At 36.8% G+C, this 15,359-nt stretch overlaps 1 protein-coding gene and 1 long non-coding RNA gene across 6 annotated transcripts in view; one reads left to right on the forward strand and one right to left on the reverse strand.

The window, feature by feature from the left end:
• LOC122627270 (serine-rich adhesin for platelets) overlaps nt 1-15,359 on the forward strand; it is a 42,466-nt gene that overhangs the window by 8,319 nt on the left and 18,788 nt on the right. The window lies entirely within an intron of this gene.
• Nucleotides 7,467-11,764, reverse strand: LOC122627272. 3 transcript variants are annotated; one of them, XR_006326825.1, is made up of 5 exons: nt 11,439-11,764; nt 10,898-11,193; nt 10,289-10,758; nt 10,069-10,212; nt 7,467-7,488 (listed from the first exon to the last, which is right to left on the reverse strand). It is a non-coding gene; the product is annotated as an uncharacterized LOC122627272 (long non-coding RNA). The 3 variants fall into 3 exon arrangements; XR_006326824.1 differs by lacking the exon at nt 7,467-7,488 and adding an exon at nt 9,300-9,926; XR_006326823.1 differs by lacking the exon at nt 7,467-7,488 and having other exon boundaries at nt 9,300-10,212.

Consider the following 15,359-nt stretch of genomic DNA (forward strand, 5'->3'; position numbering starts at 1 on the left):
AGAGAGAGAGAGAGAGAGAGAGAGAGAGAGAGAGAGAGAGAAAGAGATAGAAAGTAGGCCTACTTTTTGAGGGGATCGTTTCGTGCATAAAAAAATAGCACGTGCCCACTCGATGCTTCTAATTACACAGACGAGATCTTCGAGTGTGAGATCGCCGTACGCAAGCCATTCTCAAAGAGGCAAAAGCGGACGGGTATAATTAATGGTTTGAGTTAAATTGGAGAAAGCAAAGCGTGACTTCTATCAATAGCTTTATGCTTGGCCTACAAGAACAACATTTTGCGTATGGTCTTATAAGGAGATAATCGCGTTCTCCCAATATGTCGATTACATTAAAGTTTAAGTCCAGGTGTTTCTTTTAAGGATCTATAAATTTAAGTGTAGTAAGTTTTTTGAGGTGTAGAAAAAAATAGTTAAATTATTCATTACGTAATTGTCCACAATAAAAAAAAAAAATAATTTTGGTGTAATGACATGATCAAAAAGAAAGTTTTTTCTCTTGTGATCTCTTTGTTGGTTGATGTCTCATGAGTATTTTTCAACTGATATCTTCGTATTGCATTACGAAGACGGTACAGGATGAAGGACTTTCTCGGGTCTTTCGTTCTTATAAAACCATGTGTCTGTGTATGTGAGAAAAAAGAGAGATGGAAGGTACAGAGAGAGAAGATGGTAGCGATGAGTCTGACGACAGGGCGACAGTACCTACTTACCGGACGGATAACTATATAGACGTGATCGGTAATCTCCTTTGACAGGCGGGTTTCATACGTTAGTGGTTTGTCCTATATTTGCTCTCGGAAGCTGAGGGAGGGAGAAAGAGAAATAGAGAGAAAGAGAAGGAGAGAGAGAGAGAGAGAGGGAGAGAGAGAGATAGCAGAATAGAGAAATACCTATAGACATGGATGCCGTGCCTGTTTCACTCGACACGAGGATATCTGCGGAAATTAGATTGTTATACGCGAGAACACGGTTATTTCGTGGTTGCACGTGTGTCTCTTGAAATACGTGAAAAGAGTATCATTCATATTTTTAATATTTTTAGGAAAAAATACATTTTTTTTAAAGAATTTAATCAATTTAATCAATTTAATTTCCCATCTCCCTTCATAGGATAGTATATATATCCTTTATTTTAAATATGTCCATCGAAAATATCTGAAAGAGGTGGAATTAAAAATATTCAAGTTGTTATTATACAAGCGATAAAGTGTTAAATCGAGTTTCCCAATTTGTGGAATCCGGTTTGACGTTTAAGAGCGGACACGTGCGGAAAAGAAACGATTTATAGTTGCGGTTAATTAAGATGTTTCGTGCTACGTAGGAAAGACGGTGGGATAAAAGAAACATTCTATTTTCTCGCCTTTCGTAATTTCTAAAATCTTAGACGAGAGAGTCCGTTATAGGGAGTGACACAAAAGCCTTCTTCCTTTTCTTCCTCTTCCTCCTCCACTTCGTCGTTTCGCGGGAATAGATTTCATGCTTTTCTAGCCACAAGACAGAACTCAAACGAGACTCGTAGTCTCCTGTCTATTCCATACACGGAATATTATTTAATCTGCTAGATGGATCTGCTAATTAAGAAGTGAAAAGCGTGGTCGTGCGCCGGAAGAGAAGCCTCGATTCAGCGCGACGAGTTTTAGCCGGAAGTTTGGAGAGAGGAAAACGCGCGATCGCCTCTTTAGATTTCTTCTCGCGATCCTGAGGGAACAAGGAGAGAGGAGGAAATGGTGTCATCGATCGGCGTCGTTCGTCGATTGTTCTTTTATTACTTCTTCGAGTTTTGTACTTTTCTCTCTTTTTTTTATATTTCAATCTCCTTTAATAATAATATCTAATTTATTACTATATTCTACGTTCACAATAATTTTTCTTAAACGTTTGTAATTCTAATTAAGAGTACTTGATTAATTGTTTGATATCTATTATTGGTTTTAATCGATTTACGATAAAATGATTTTGGAATGATACATTTCGTCTTGTCGTTAATTTATAACTATTTATTATAAGAAAACATTGCATCGTTCTTCTCTTTCCAAAATTATTTGCAACTTTCGAAGAATTCCTCTACGTGTTTGAGAACGTTGTACGTTACTGGCATAAGTGAGAATGCATCATAATGCAGGAGACGCGTGCGTATGCATATGCGTATTCGTCGATGGGCGGGCAATAAGCGGTTACGCTACCGTTGCTATCACACGAATGAATGGTGGGACGACATGACATCCGGTCCGAAGAATGGTTTGCGAAGAAGGAAACGTCCGTCTGCCAGTGAAGAAAAAATAAGAGAGAGATAGAAACAGTCCTATGTATTTATTTTCCACGATCGCGGGCTATTTCAAGCTACGATGCAGCCGGTACGCGCGCGCGCCTTTCTAAAAGTGCATCGTCTGAGAATGGGCCGTCGAAGGCTCGTAAAACTTTACGACTCGTTTAAGAAGAGGAGAAGGGAATTCTAAGAGGGTTTAGACGGAGCAGACGTAAGCGTAAGAGTTCCTCCCGTTTGATCTCGCTTTCGATAATTTCGTGAAAAGTAATAAGTTTTTCTTTTATTAACTCTTTCTGTATTACGTTGTATCTTTATTTTATTTATGCATAATAAAATTGTGCGTTGGAACCATAACGGAATCGTTAGATTATACTATGTTTCGCTCAATAGACAAAAATCAAAAATTCTAAGCGCAAGATTTACAAAAATGTAGTTTGTAATATTACCTATAATTTTTACTGTATATGTTAATTTATTGTTATAAAATCAATAGATTTTTTTCAAAAAAGTGCCATAGACAGAATATTTTTTTTATTTAATTTGATTTTCGTAAGTTGAATTTAATACTGTAATACTTTTAAAATTATTGAATAATTTTAATAAAGTAATAATTATTTTTTTTATATAGTATTTAGATAAACTTCGGTGACTTTTGAAAAAGATACCGAAGTCTCTCTATGATTTTTTGTATACTAATTTTGAAGATACTGAACTATACATCAGTGTCAGATTTATTTGCCGAAATTTGGCAAGAATAAGAAAAATTATCGAGATCGTTATTCGTTATTAAGACGTTAACTTCTCAGGTTTTTAATGCGTCTAATTACGACCGCCGCCAGTGGGCCAGATCGGGAAGGATTTTAGTAACATTTTAAAAAAAATAAATTTTCTTACATCGATATCTATTAAATTTATATTATTTTTTAAATATCTATAAAATGAAATATCCGATTAGTGGAGTTGGATTCGCGACGAGTTTAAATTAAGACATCGTTTGAAATGTTAAATATCTTTAATCAGCTCGTTAATCGAGACGAGTTAAAAAAGCTCGCTTATTTGTTTTCCTTTCTTCTATCGATGAAAACAGAGATTATTAGTTTAATAGTATCCGTATTCGAAGAAGGAGTCATTTAATATACGGACAAGGTTCTTCCCAAGAATGATTTACAGTTCGGTGTCGATCGACCGTGAAACGACGTATCGCGAACGATTTACGCATCGCGTGGTTTTCGCATACTCGCGCTTCTATAATCATGAAGAACTTTTTGCGCGCTTGCGTTTGGTAGAGTTGAGATCGTAACGGTACATGGATTTCGTGTACTCGATCGCGTAATCAACCGACACCGTAAACGATTCCGGCCTATTTTATCTCGCTTATTTCTTATGAAATCTCGTGAGAATACTATAAGTACGAAAGAGATGAGCGTTGTCGCAAAGTTTTCACAAAAATCACTTTTTAAAGATTGCTATGAAATTACTTTCAAGAACGAGGAAATCCTTCTCCGAACTTTTCTTAGGACCGCAAATAAAGCAAGTCGGTGCTCGTTAATCTCAAATGTCTCTTTCGTAAGCTCTTAGGGCGCTATATCTGCCCTTTGTTTTCATTTATTCGCAGCTATATCCAAAAATACGTTTTCTCTCAGTTTCGTTGAGACCTTTACGAGATACTTTCGAGGGAACACGAGATGCAACGGGGAAAGAAGGAGGATCGTTTCGAGCTACGTCCACAGTCTTTTTCTGGATCTTCTGAACTAACGACGAGAGTGTGTCTCGATTTCTACGAGAGCTGGAAATAACTCGCTCGACGAACGAGATTAACGAGAAGAGATTTCGAGCGTCCTTAACGCGAATGAGTGTCGCACGTTCCTTTTAATCCGGCAGATTTATCTTACTTCCTTAACTTTTCATATTATTTTGTAAACCTTAGAACGTTTGCAAGGAAACCGAGTATCGATCGATCGAGCGGTAGCTTTTCTCCAGCACGTTTTCTAGGGTCGAAATGCCAGCAAAGGTCGATACCGTTCGACCGACATTTCATTCGAAGCATTGTCTATTTATCATAGACTATTTCATGTTCTTTATCTTAAGAGAGTATTCTGCGATTTCGTAAACACCATTCCGTTCTCCCTTTTTTGCTCTCGAAGAAACTTAAATCAGCTTATCAAAAATGTAGATTCCGATTTTATATGAAATATTTCAGAAAAAGTAAGAAAGAAGATTTTGAAACAGACACGTTGATCGTCAAAGTTCGCATTTTGTGTTTCGTATAGCTCTAAGCGGGTATAAGTGAATGCCACTGCATTCCTTAACATCGATGGAGGTCGGGCCAAGAGGAAGAGGAAGACCTAACTGTTAATCCGTCCCAAATTCCCTTGCAGAGGAATGGCGTGTTCCCTGCTGAAAGCTTCCCAACTACAGGAGATTCTCTTAGGGCTCGAGTTTCTCCAATGATGCGGATCCTGTGATCGTACCAAACTGTGGGAGAGATTTTTCACCATTTCTCATTGTGTAACGGAACCGGCGTTGGACGAAAACTTAATTCCCTTCTTCTTTTCAATGATTTTATTTTTTCGCAGGAGCAATTCTTTCTCATTTGTAATGACTACGTCGTCTGGTTAGTAATGACGAATATAATAATAATAACGATGAATTTAACTCAACGATACCAATTATTTTATAATAGCGATGTTATTTTATAATTTCGATATTACGCGTACGATTGGTTGGGGGATTTTATGATGAGAAGATACCGATCAGCGTTTTGCTAAAATTACCAATTTCAGTGCTAATTTTATTTAACTTTTCATCACATTGTCGATATATTAGATCGATAAATCGTCGAGCGAAATCAGTATCCTTACATCAAAGGTTAACATTTAAATTGATTTGTTAATTATGATTTGAGGGAAAATAAATCGAATAATGTGCATAAAGCCAATTAACCATAAATCAATAATAGGCTTTTGTTTAATATTGTATTTACAGTGGTCTCTTTATAAAGTAACAGTTGAACAAGATTATCGTCATCGTCGTCAAAGATATGTATATATATTCATAAAATATAAACATCGATAAATTCTGGTTTGTTTTTCATCACTGTTCCGATATTCATTGATAGATCTATATATTTGCTCTTACGATTTTACTCGAAAGTGATATTTTAACGATTTTCCAATGTTCGTTCGGTTTCCAATATTTTCTTCTTCTACACTGTGCTGTTTTATATTTATCTTACATCATGAATCAATTTATTGTAAAAATTTGTCGGATGTTGCGTCGTCAATATATATCTAGTTAAACACGAAGAAAAGAAGCAAAAATTAAAGAAACGAAAAGGAAGGAAAGAAGCAGGCTAGTGAAAACATTAAAGAGAGAAGTAAACGGGAAAGTAGGTGAAAGCAGTTTTTCTTGAGTGGATCTTTTGCAGGAGGTTGGTCGGCACGATAACGAGTGGACGATATTCGATAGATAAATCATTGTTTTTCGAAGGGAAATGCTTGTGTTGTTCTTTCCGTTTTCTAAACTTATTTCTTTTCTTCTTTTTTGATAGCGAACCACTGTCAATGTCACGACGCGACGACTATGAAAATGGGAGTTCGCCTTGAATATATTGCGAAAGAAGATGAAGAAGAAACGAACATGTGGGCTTTCACTTATTACACGGCGATTCGTTCGGTCCGCAAAGAACGTGTGTTGCCTTTCCGTGCTAGTTTTTAACGTACGAGCGAACATCGTTTCGCGCGAGTCAAGGCGAAAGAAATCGCTTAGAGTAATTACTCTTGAACCTTCTCCTATTTCCATGCTCATTTACGAGTCTTATTACATCGTGAAACTTTCTTTTTTCTCATATTATTTCGATATATCTGCGGAGGTATCGATTCTTATCGTTTGCAAATGTATTGCATTTAGATACATACATACGTAATGTACATAGCGATGTAATACATTCCAACGTAATTTTTGCGATGTGAAAAGATATAAAATTGGGACAATCACGTTAAGATTTTCAAGGTACGGATTTTATGGTCCATGGGGGTTAGAAAAATTTTCACGGATTACTTGGGTCGAAAATTTATTTTCTGTCGCTACTGTCTTCTTTCCCCCCCCCCCTTCCCCCCACTAACGCCAGCTACCATACCTTCGTTAAATTCCCATTTAGCGAATCCGTGCTGCGAATCTTCGAAATGCTGGCCATTAACGTTTTATGTACCGCGGAATGGACTTTTTCCGGATTTCACGGGGTAACGGAAAAAGTTCCGTCGCGTGAGATTCTCTCCTTCGGTAGATTCTGTAGATTTCGCGTGCGAGATACAATTTTCCGGAAGGATAAACTCGTAGAAATGCCTTTTGAAAATGGTAATTTATGACTCGAGTGAAGAGAGGGAACTTGTTTGCGAACCGCCTAAGTTTTTCTTTAATAGCTCTACACCCAACGTTCTACATGCAATTACGTTTATCGTCGTTCCATATTAGATAATTTTGGTCGAAAGATAAATCGTTGATAACGTTCGTCGAATAGTGATGCAAAAGTGATGCTTTTTAATCATATCGCAATATAATAAATTATCGTCTTTAATACTTGATCGTCTATTTCTTCGTACTTTCACTTGAAAACGAGAAATTCGATCGTTTCTTTCTCTAATCGCAAATTTTTTAAATATGTGTCGTCTTGATAATATCGTTGATGATCTCTTACGAAGAGAATCGAGTAGCAGTGGATTCTCCATGCTTAATGTGCGTCCTTTTTCTTTTTCTTCTTCTTCTTAAGGAGCTACGCGTTTCTACAGCGTTCGCTGGTAGCAAACGTGCCGGCACGTAGCGGAACTTTGCCCCGTAAGTTGGACCTCGCACACGGAATCCTTCTCTGAATGCCTATGTAAGTAAGTTCGACGTGTGTTCACGTACATATGTATATGAGAACGATACGCCGCATTCAATTCTATCTTTATCTTTTTCTGTTGCTCTTTCTTTTTATACTTTTTCTTTTCCCTTAGTCTCCTTTTCGCTTATACCAGACTGTAAAAGTTTCTACGGTGTCGACGAACCATACTATGCATCCTGCATCATCGAAATGTATTTTTGCCGTTGTCACCGATAAGATCGCCGACGCGTCCTTTCCGATCCAACGTCTTTTTCTTCGAAGTCGTTGAAGAACGAATACTCCTTTTGACAAACCTTTTTATCTTGCCGTTTTTTCCTATTATATCGTTTGTTTGAATCTGGCAAAGAATCAAAATTACTTTTCATCGTTAACGATCACCGATGATAAAGCAATTAAAATCTTCGAAATTATATCACTGTTTATTAAAATTAATTATGTTGGTATAATCGATAGGATCGTAAAGTTGAAAGAGCGGGAAACATTCTACCAAAACATGAGAATATGCCGGTAGTAGTAAAAATATTGTTGGAAGAGACGATTATAAATTTTGGCTGGTTAATTAGTACGTTAATATATCAGAGCAGGAAGTTGACACAGCGCGTTTAACGCGACTGAACGTCAGTCGAAGTTTAATCCTTTTTACGCATGTATGTGTAAAAGGGAACTTCTATTTGTCTTCCTGTCTTCTTTCTATATTTTGCATGCTTTTTCGTATCAATCTCTTTTTACGCTACTTGACGATTTCTTATCTGAAGGATTACTGAAAGAATATGCTTTTCCTAAAACTTTAATATATGATTATATATTATGACATTAAAGGAAAAAAAAAAAATAAAAGAAAGAAATAAAAATAAAATAAAGGCTGTTTCTGAATTAAACGAAAATTTTTTTTCTTGGATTTCGATGATAGGATTTATATGCTCGATTGCTGACCAGCCAAGGAAACGAATGAGATAGAGAAGAAAGAGGCATTGACCTCCTTGGCAGGCTGTGCACGCAACTCGCAAGAGACAACACACACATACGCACACGGAGATGTACGTACGCGCACACGTATAGAAAGACATAATCGCGTCACGGCGATAGGAGAACGCGAGCGAGAAACGAATCGTTGCCGTTGAACGAATTCTAAAAGAAAAACTAACGAAATGCTCGTTAAACCGTTAACGGTTGAATGTGAGTATGTGCTCGAGCGCGAGGCCACAATTTTCAATGTTTTCCCAGATATTATGCGGTACACGCCCGCATGTAATTTCTTTTCGCTCGCAAACCTCGTCGCGATTTCGAAACGCTGCTTTGGAATTCGCTACTCGATCTCGCATACATATACTTACGTACTTATTTCTTTATGTACATATACATGTAAGTACATAAATACCTATGTATCTACGTTTTAAACGTGGGACTCACTTTCCTAGGAAACTCGAGATAAATTGCCAACGAAAGAGAGGCGAGAATAAGTATTCCCTTTCTCGAGATTAACGATCGGCATCTTTAAAAGCGGCTACGTAATCTTTCGCGAATTAGTTTCTTCGTCCTTTCGTTTCTCAGCGCTTTTATCGTTCTATTGTTCGGATATACCGGGTGAGAATGGTCATCATCCGCATCCATACAAACTTTTCGTTTGTTGATTTTATGAAAAATTCTCTTCTCCAAAACACTTCATTCAAGTGCATTTAACGTATTTGTAATTTAACGTATGTGAATTTGTTCGTTCTTATGATTGCATCTTAAATACAGCAAATAAGTAGTTACTTCATTCGGGAATAATTCTCGAGTTACCCTGTATTACGAAGCTTAAAGTGACGAAAGAATGAATCGAGTTTCATATAGCTATTGATTAAAGTACGATCGTTCGGTATATCACAGCAAGCAGCGAGGTGAATATTACGTCAAACCATTTGTGGAGCGGAAAACGGAAAACGGTGTTACGTTTGAGGCGGATTCGAATCGGTTGACCGTTGATTTGGTCGAGCGATCGATCGAATTTAATTTCTTATAATTGATAAAATGTAATTAAATTTTTCATGTAGCTTTGAATTCAAAAGAATTCTTTTTTTTCGCGAGACAAAATTTGCTTCGTTTTTTTTTTGCTGATTTGTTCAGTAGAAAAGAGGATAGCGAACGCACGATAATAATTTTCATCTACTACTGCAGCGTTTAATCAAATCCTGCTTCTTAACGCGCAGAATAGCGGTGTGTAACCTTTCCCGTTCGAACTTTCAAGGCGATTCAGAGACGTGCGTTGCACAAAGGAATGATCGTTGGCAATAGGTGCTAGTCTTTCGAGACTCGGCTAACCGTATAAATAAAGAGACATGGAGACAGAAAAAAACGTATCGCAGGTACTCGAGAAAAAAAAATAGCACTATGATCATTTCGCGTAAACATATGAGAGAAGATAAAACGAGAAAAAAACGACGAGTGGGAATATACCAATATCTCAAATATTTGTCAGAAAATATGATGAATTATTTCTTTTATTATAAAATCGATAGTTCCATTTCTTTTCTATTTCGTTCGTATAAGTACTCGATTTTGTTTTGCTTTTATCAAGTTCTATTTCACAACTTTCTGTCCGGTCTGTATATACCAATAGGTGTATAGATATATGGCACGTTATTACTTGTGGATAAGGTGGACCCAGATAGAATGAACCCTTTCAATTTCTCGCTTATGCCGTAGAAATGCTTTTGGACTTTTCATTCGTCTTCGAAATAAGTTTCGGATTTCGGTATGGTCCCAAAGGAAGAAGACGGCTGCTTCGTTTAAAGACTACGTCAGCAAGAAACGGGATGTAGTTTGTTACTATATTCACGAGCCTTTCTAAGATCATCAAAACTCTACATTCCGGGATTATGACTTCCGATTCTGCAATAGTACGACTTTTCGTAAAACTTAAGCAGTAACTACTTACCGAACTGTGGCGTCTCTCTATTTCTGCCTTCTGATATTCTTTCCTTTCCGTCTTTTCTATGAACTTGCCGACGAAATCAAAACCTTTTCAAGAGGAAGAAGCTGTCGTATCCGTTCAATAAACTAGACCACAGACTTGTTTCGCCTTTAAAAAAAAAAAAAAAAAAAGAAAAGAAGAACGAGATCGATCCTTTTCTTGATCACGAGTTCTCTTTACCTACATTTTTTAAAAAACTAGGCTGGACCGCAATTCTACTCTTTCCACAAGACTTGGGACTCTTTCACTCTTTCTCCATCTCTCTCTCTCTCTCTCTCTCTCGTTTCCATAATCACGTCTATCTAGCAGCAAGCAGGTCTTTGCACCCGATTTCTTTTTTTTCTTTTCTTCCTGGTTCTTTCTTTTTTTTTTTTTTCATCACCTCGACCTATCGTAATACGTAGTGTCTCTTGCATTCTTGTGAACCCTGAAACAAACACATACGCACACAGAACCCAAAGGTCGACCCGTTGTGGGACGACCTAACGAGGCGCGATACAATTAAATGCGGGAGGCCTACTTCGCGAGCGATGTACCTTATCCAGCGTTTTTCCTTTCCTTTGGTCGCATTTAATTACCGGCTAGAAGAAACGAGCCTGCTTAATGAGGTTCGATTCTTACGCTCGTGTTATTCCCAGCCGATAGCGCGGATTGCTAATTTTATTAATTTATTAGTGCCAGAATGTATTAGTGTACGTTTGTATATGTGAAAGAAAGAGAGAAAGAAAGAGAGAAAGAAGGAGAGAGAGAGAGAGAGAGAGAGAGAGAAAGGAAGAGAAAGATAGATTACAACCTTCCTTCTCTTCTATCGTTTCGTTCCACTTCAGGATTGACGTTCGACCTTTTCTTCCCTCTTCCAAGCATTCCTTTTTTCCACGGAGACACGACCTTTCGATCGGCACCTGCACAACTCGCTTTTCCTCTTTTTTCTTTTCCCCTTCGTCGAATTGGTTAAGAATGAGAGAGAACGATTCGCGTTTCCTGATTTCCAGCTTAGGAAGTGTCCGAATTTAAGTGGTACAAGGCCTCCGAATCGGGTTTCTCGACATATTGAGACACTGAGAAACCTCGTCCTTGATCTGGTACGACCTAATAAGTATTAATGTAATCGATTAAGCTACTTCAAGCTATTTGGAATACTTTCGGTTAAGGCAGGAGGAAGACGAAGGTACAGTTTTTGTTCATCGAGAAATTAGAAACATGTACGACCGTGTCGTTAAACCTTTCGTCAGGCCAATAACATCATTTCTTTGATACTGTGAAACATCGTTTCACTTGCAACGTTAAATGCTTCGAGAGATAAAGAGGAGAGAGAGAAAGAAGGATGTACGTACGAGATTCTCGTGCGTAGTCGACGAGTGCGTTTCTTCTTTCACCGTGCTCGTGAAATATCGAGGACACGATCGCGGAGCTTCGCCTTTTACGATCAATTAGAAATCACCAGCGTTCCAGGAATGGGAATCTTGAAGAGTCTTCTTCCTCGCCTTTTGTTCTTTCTTGTGGACTCGAAAATGACGGTCTCTGCTTTTTCTACTATCGAGTATCGTGTCATTAACACCTTTCGCTAGTAACAAGTCTTCGTATAAGTTGATGCTGATACAATTTGATCACTATCGAACATAATAATGCAATATAAAATACAAGCAATATTTTCGATCAATTATAAAATCGTATTTTAATATCAAAATGGTAAGATTTGAAATAATAACAAATAACTATATTTTATTAAATTATACATTATAAAGGTTTTATATCATATATCCAGTATAATATGATATACGAAGTATTGATATCTATGTTGAATCTTCTGAAATTCGAGCTTTTTTTTCTATCTCGTATTAAATAGATCCGATTGCGCGAACAATAGTGATGTTGTACCTAAAATAATAATATTACCTCATTTTACCAGCAATACTCCATTAATCGTCTCGCCGATAACAGCAAGCTGGAGCGTTCAAAGCGACTATTCTGCATTAATCGATATATAAAAAGCTATCCCCGGGACTGACATTAAAATTCAACGAGATCCTTCATGAGTATCACGAATAAAATGTCGTGAGTACAACCTGCATCGCGATTGTAAAATCAATTTTTTTTGCTTTAACGTTATCGACAGCATACTAAAAGAATTTCTAATCCTGATCAGAAGATAGAACTTTTCACGAAAATAATTGGAATTCTAATTGAGAAACTAGATATATAGAAATCCGGCGTTTAATAGAACGATATAAACGTAATGAGTTTATCTATCGGAATAACGAGAGTTGAGTCTCAAAAAAGAAATCGATAACTCGTATAACCATGCATTAGTTTAACCCTTATCGTTGACAAAAATTGGGAAATAAAGAGAATGAAATTTTATACGTGCTATCTCGAAACGGCAATCGTCGAATGGAATAATAATTATTTCATACAGGAGGAAAATCAGTAAAAGGGAGAAAGGTACGGATGTAAACATTCGAAAATTTGCATTTTCGTTATATTTGCGATTGGTAAACGAAAGCATTTCGCTGATCATAGCGAATGCGAAATTCATTGAGTGATATATCCGTGCGGATTGTCATTTGTAGGATAGACGTCGAATTAGCGTGAAAAAGAAAGAGAAAGAGAAAGAAAAGAAAGATCATGAAAAAAGTTCGGCATCTATATAATTTGGTACGCTTTCGGAGAAATAAAAGGTAGAAATACGATTGAGCTAAACGTCGAACGGTACGTGGGTTCGTGTGAGCGTTAAAATCCAATGCGTTAATGTAATTTGCAAAGAGCAATTGCGTGCCTCGTGACGCTCGTAAAGAAGAGCTCGAGGAAAGTGCCCGTACTCATTCCACGAACTGCTTTCTTCGAGTTTACTCTTACAGTATTCCGTTACACAATGTTTGAACCATTCGACAGAAACGATAGTAGTTTTTCAACGAGAATACTATTCTACTATAAAAGTTTTCTTAAAATTGAGTCATTTCAATAACGAAAGCCATTTAAAAATAAAATTACTTTTATGTTATATATATATATATATATATATATATATATCTTGTTCCAAATGAAATCTGATTTAGATCGCTTTAATTCTTATTTGGATTTACCTAAGAACATATTCGTTCTCGAAGATCGATGGGATGATTTGGAAAATAGACGGGTATCGATCTAAGTCGATCTTTCGTGGATGTTTCAATCTCGCTTACACGACGTGCGCTTATAGGGAAAATGTCAAGGTCGACGTACATCAAGAGAGGGGAGAGGAGACGACGTACAAAGTGCAGAATGTATGGTATCGTTAAGATAAAAATAGTTTCTTCGTCAAGCATGCGTAGGTAGTATAACCCACGAGCTTTATTTTGGTAGCTTGTCATTGTTAAACTTTCAAAAGTGGAGAGAACCTCAAATAAATCTTCGTAAAAAAAAAAACGGAATAATTAAGTTCAAACGAATTAACATTAAAATCGCATTTTCATTTGGCATTTGTGAATACTCTGTTAGGTTCAAAAACATTTTTTTTTATTAAAGTCTGAATTAAACAATGATTTGAATCCCTTCTATTTAACTTTGATTCTCATAGCGTAAGATTGTAGGAAAAAAGAAAATGTTTTAATCAACCGTGAATTGTTCCGTCTTTCATTTTTCTTTCTTTGGGACTATTCCGGATGTTGAAATTTTTGAGATAGAACTTAATCATTAATCTTTCGTTAGAAGAAGAAATTGTAAAAATAGTAGCGGTTTCTACCCAAGCTCAACTCATCTGACTCTCGGGTAGTACAAGGAAGCTCGAGAAAACTTTAAACCACGTGGTTCGTAAATAAAATTTTTCGTAGGCGACCAGTAAAAGAGTGAAGATTCTTCTTCGACGTGACTTTTACTCTTCGTAGAAAGCTCCTACGCCGAAACTATTTTTCACGTGGCATTCCCCATCTCCACCCTGTTCACCTTCACTCGATTGCAAAGTTTCCGTGGTTTAGGAAAAACGCCACGCTACCGAAAAACTTTCGTAATAAGAGAGACCAACTTTCTGACGTTGCTCGTATACCGTGATGTCGTCGAAGTTTTTCCAAAGTATATGCATATACGTATGAACGTAGGTGAAATCAAGAGAAAAAAGAAAGAATATAAGAGGAGCTAATCAAAAAACTCTACCTATCATTCGAATTCTTTCATTTTTGGTATTTATTTTTCATTTAATAATTGAACTTCGTTCTTCATTCGTTTTAATCCATTTATTCACAAAATTTGAAATATTAGGAACGTAACGAAATGTTTATAATTTTTATTATCGAAATTTGATTGAACTCAATTGATCAAAATAAAATAATAATTAAAACATTTTTAACTTCGCAGTTTATCTCGATAGATAGATCGAGGTTACACTCGAAGAAAAAAGAAAGAATTCTCTTCCTTTATAATACCGATTAGCACGGCAAAGAAGAGATAGTCGCATGGGAGATAATTAATTAACACATTTTCCAATGACGGTCGCCTTTTAGGTAGCACATCGAGATGTTCACGTACGTTCGTGGGTGAGCAGATGGTTGGAAAAGAGAAAAGAAGACTCGGTTTTCTTGCTTCGCGTGGAAGTAAGATCGTAAGGTTAGAAGGGAAAGTCCGTTCTCGCGCGGCATGCCATCAGCCACGCGTGATGATGATGCCTTCGCGCATTCTGGCTCTCAAAGTGAAAGACAGATCGACGATACGTATATTTATATATAGATATACTATACTAAGAGAATATTTCAGCACAGTTTTGTGCTTTGTGAAAATTCGTGCTCGAACTTGGATGAGATAACTCGTAGAAAGTCCACGTGACGATATTGGACGGCTGTTCAGAACCCCATGCGTCAAACGACAATGGCCGAGTGACCGATCACGAGCTGTATCCCTATCGGAGAAAGTTTCTTTGCGAGGTCTATCTATCCATTAGACATGGCAATTCACTGCAAAGGAGTGAATTCGATAAGTCACGTAACACGAATAATATTTGCTTGCAATTTCTGTGTCTGTGATATTTTATTCTTCACAACTGGTGACAGAAATTTTATTTTTCACGATTGGTGAAAGAAGTTTTGATCAAATTGTATGACGATAATTAAAATATTTCAAAGATACAGTGGAATGACTGACCCATTTAAAATTAAATAAAAAAGATGAAGAATTTTATACTCCAGTTTTTTAAAAAATAAAAGAATATAGAATCTATTGAAACATGAAACCATTGAAAAGCAGACAAAGCAAAGTTACATAAGCTTTGCTCGTGACTAAGAAATCTT

The sequence above is a fragment of the Vespula pensylvanica genome, chromosome 2 (genome assembly GCF_014466175.1).
Source record: "Vespula pensylvanica isolate Volc-1 chromosome 2, ASM1446617v1, whole genome shotgun sequence".
In the NCBI taxonomy this organism is placed as follows: domain Eukaryota; kingdom Metazoa; phylum Arthropoda; class Insecta; order Hymenoptera; family Vespidae; genus Vespula; species Vespula pensylvanica.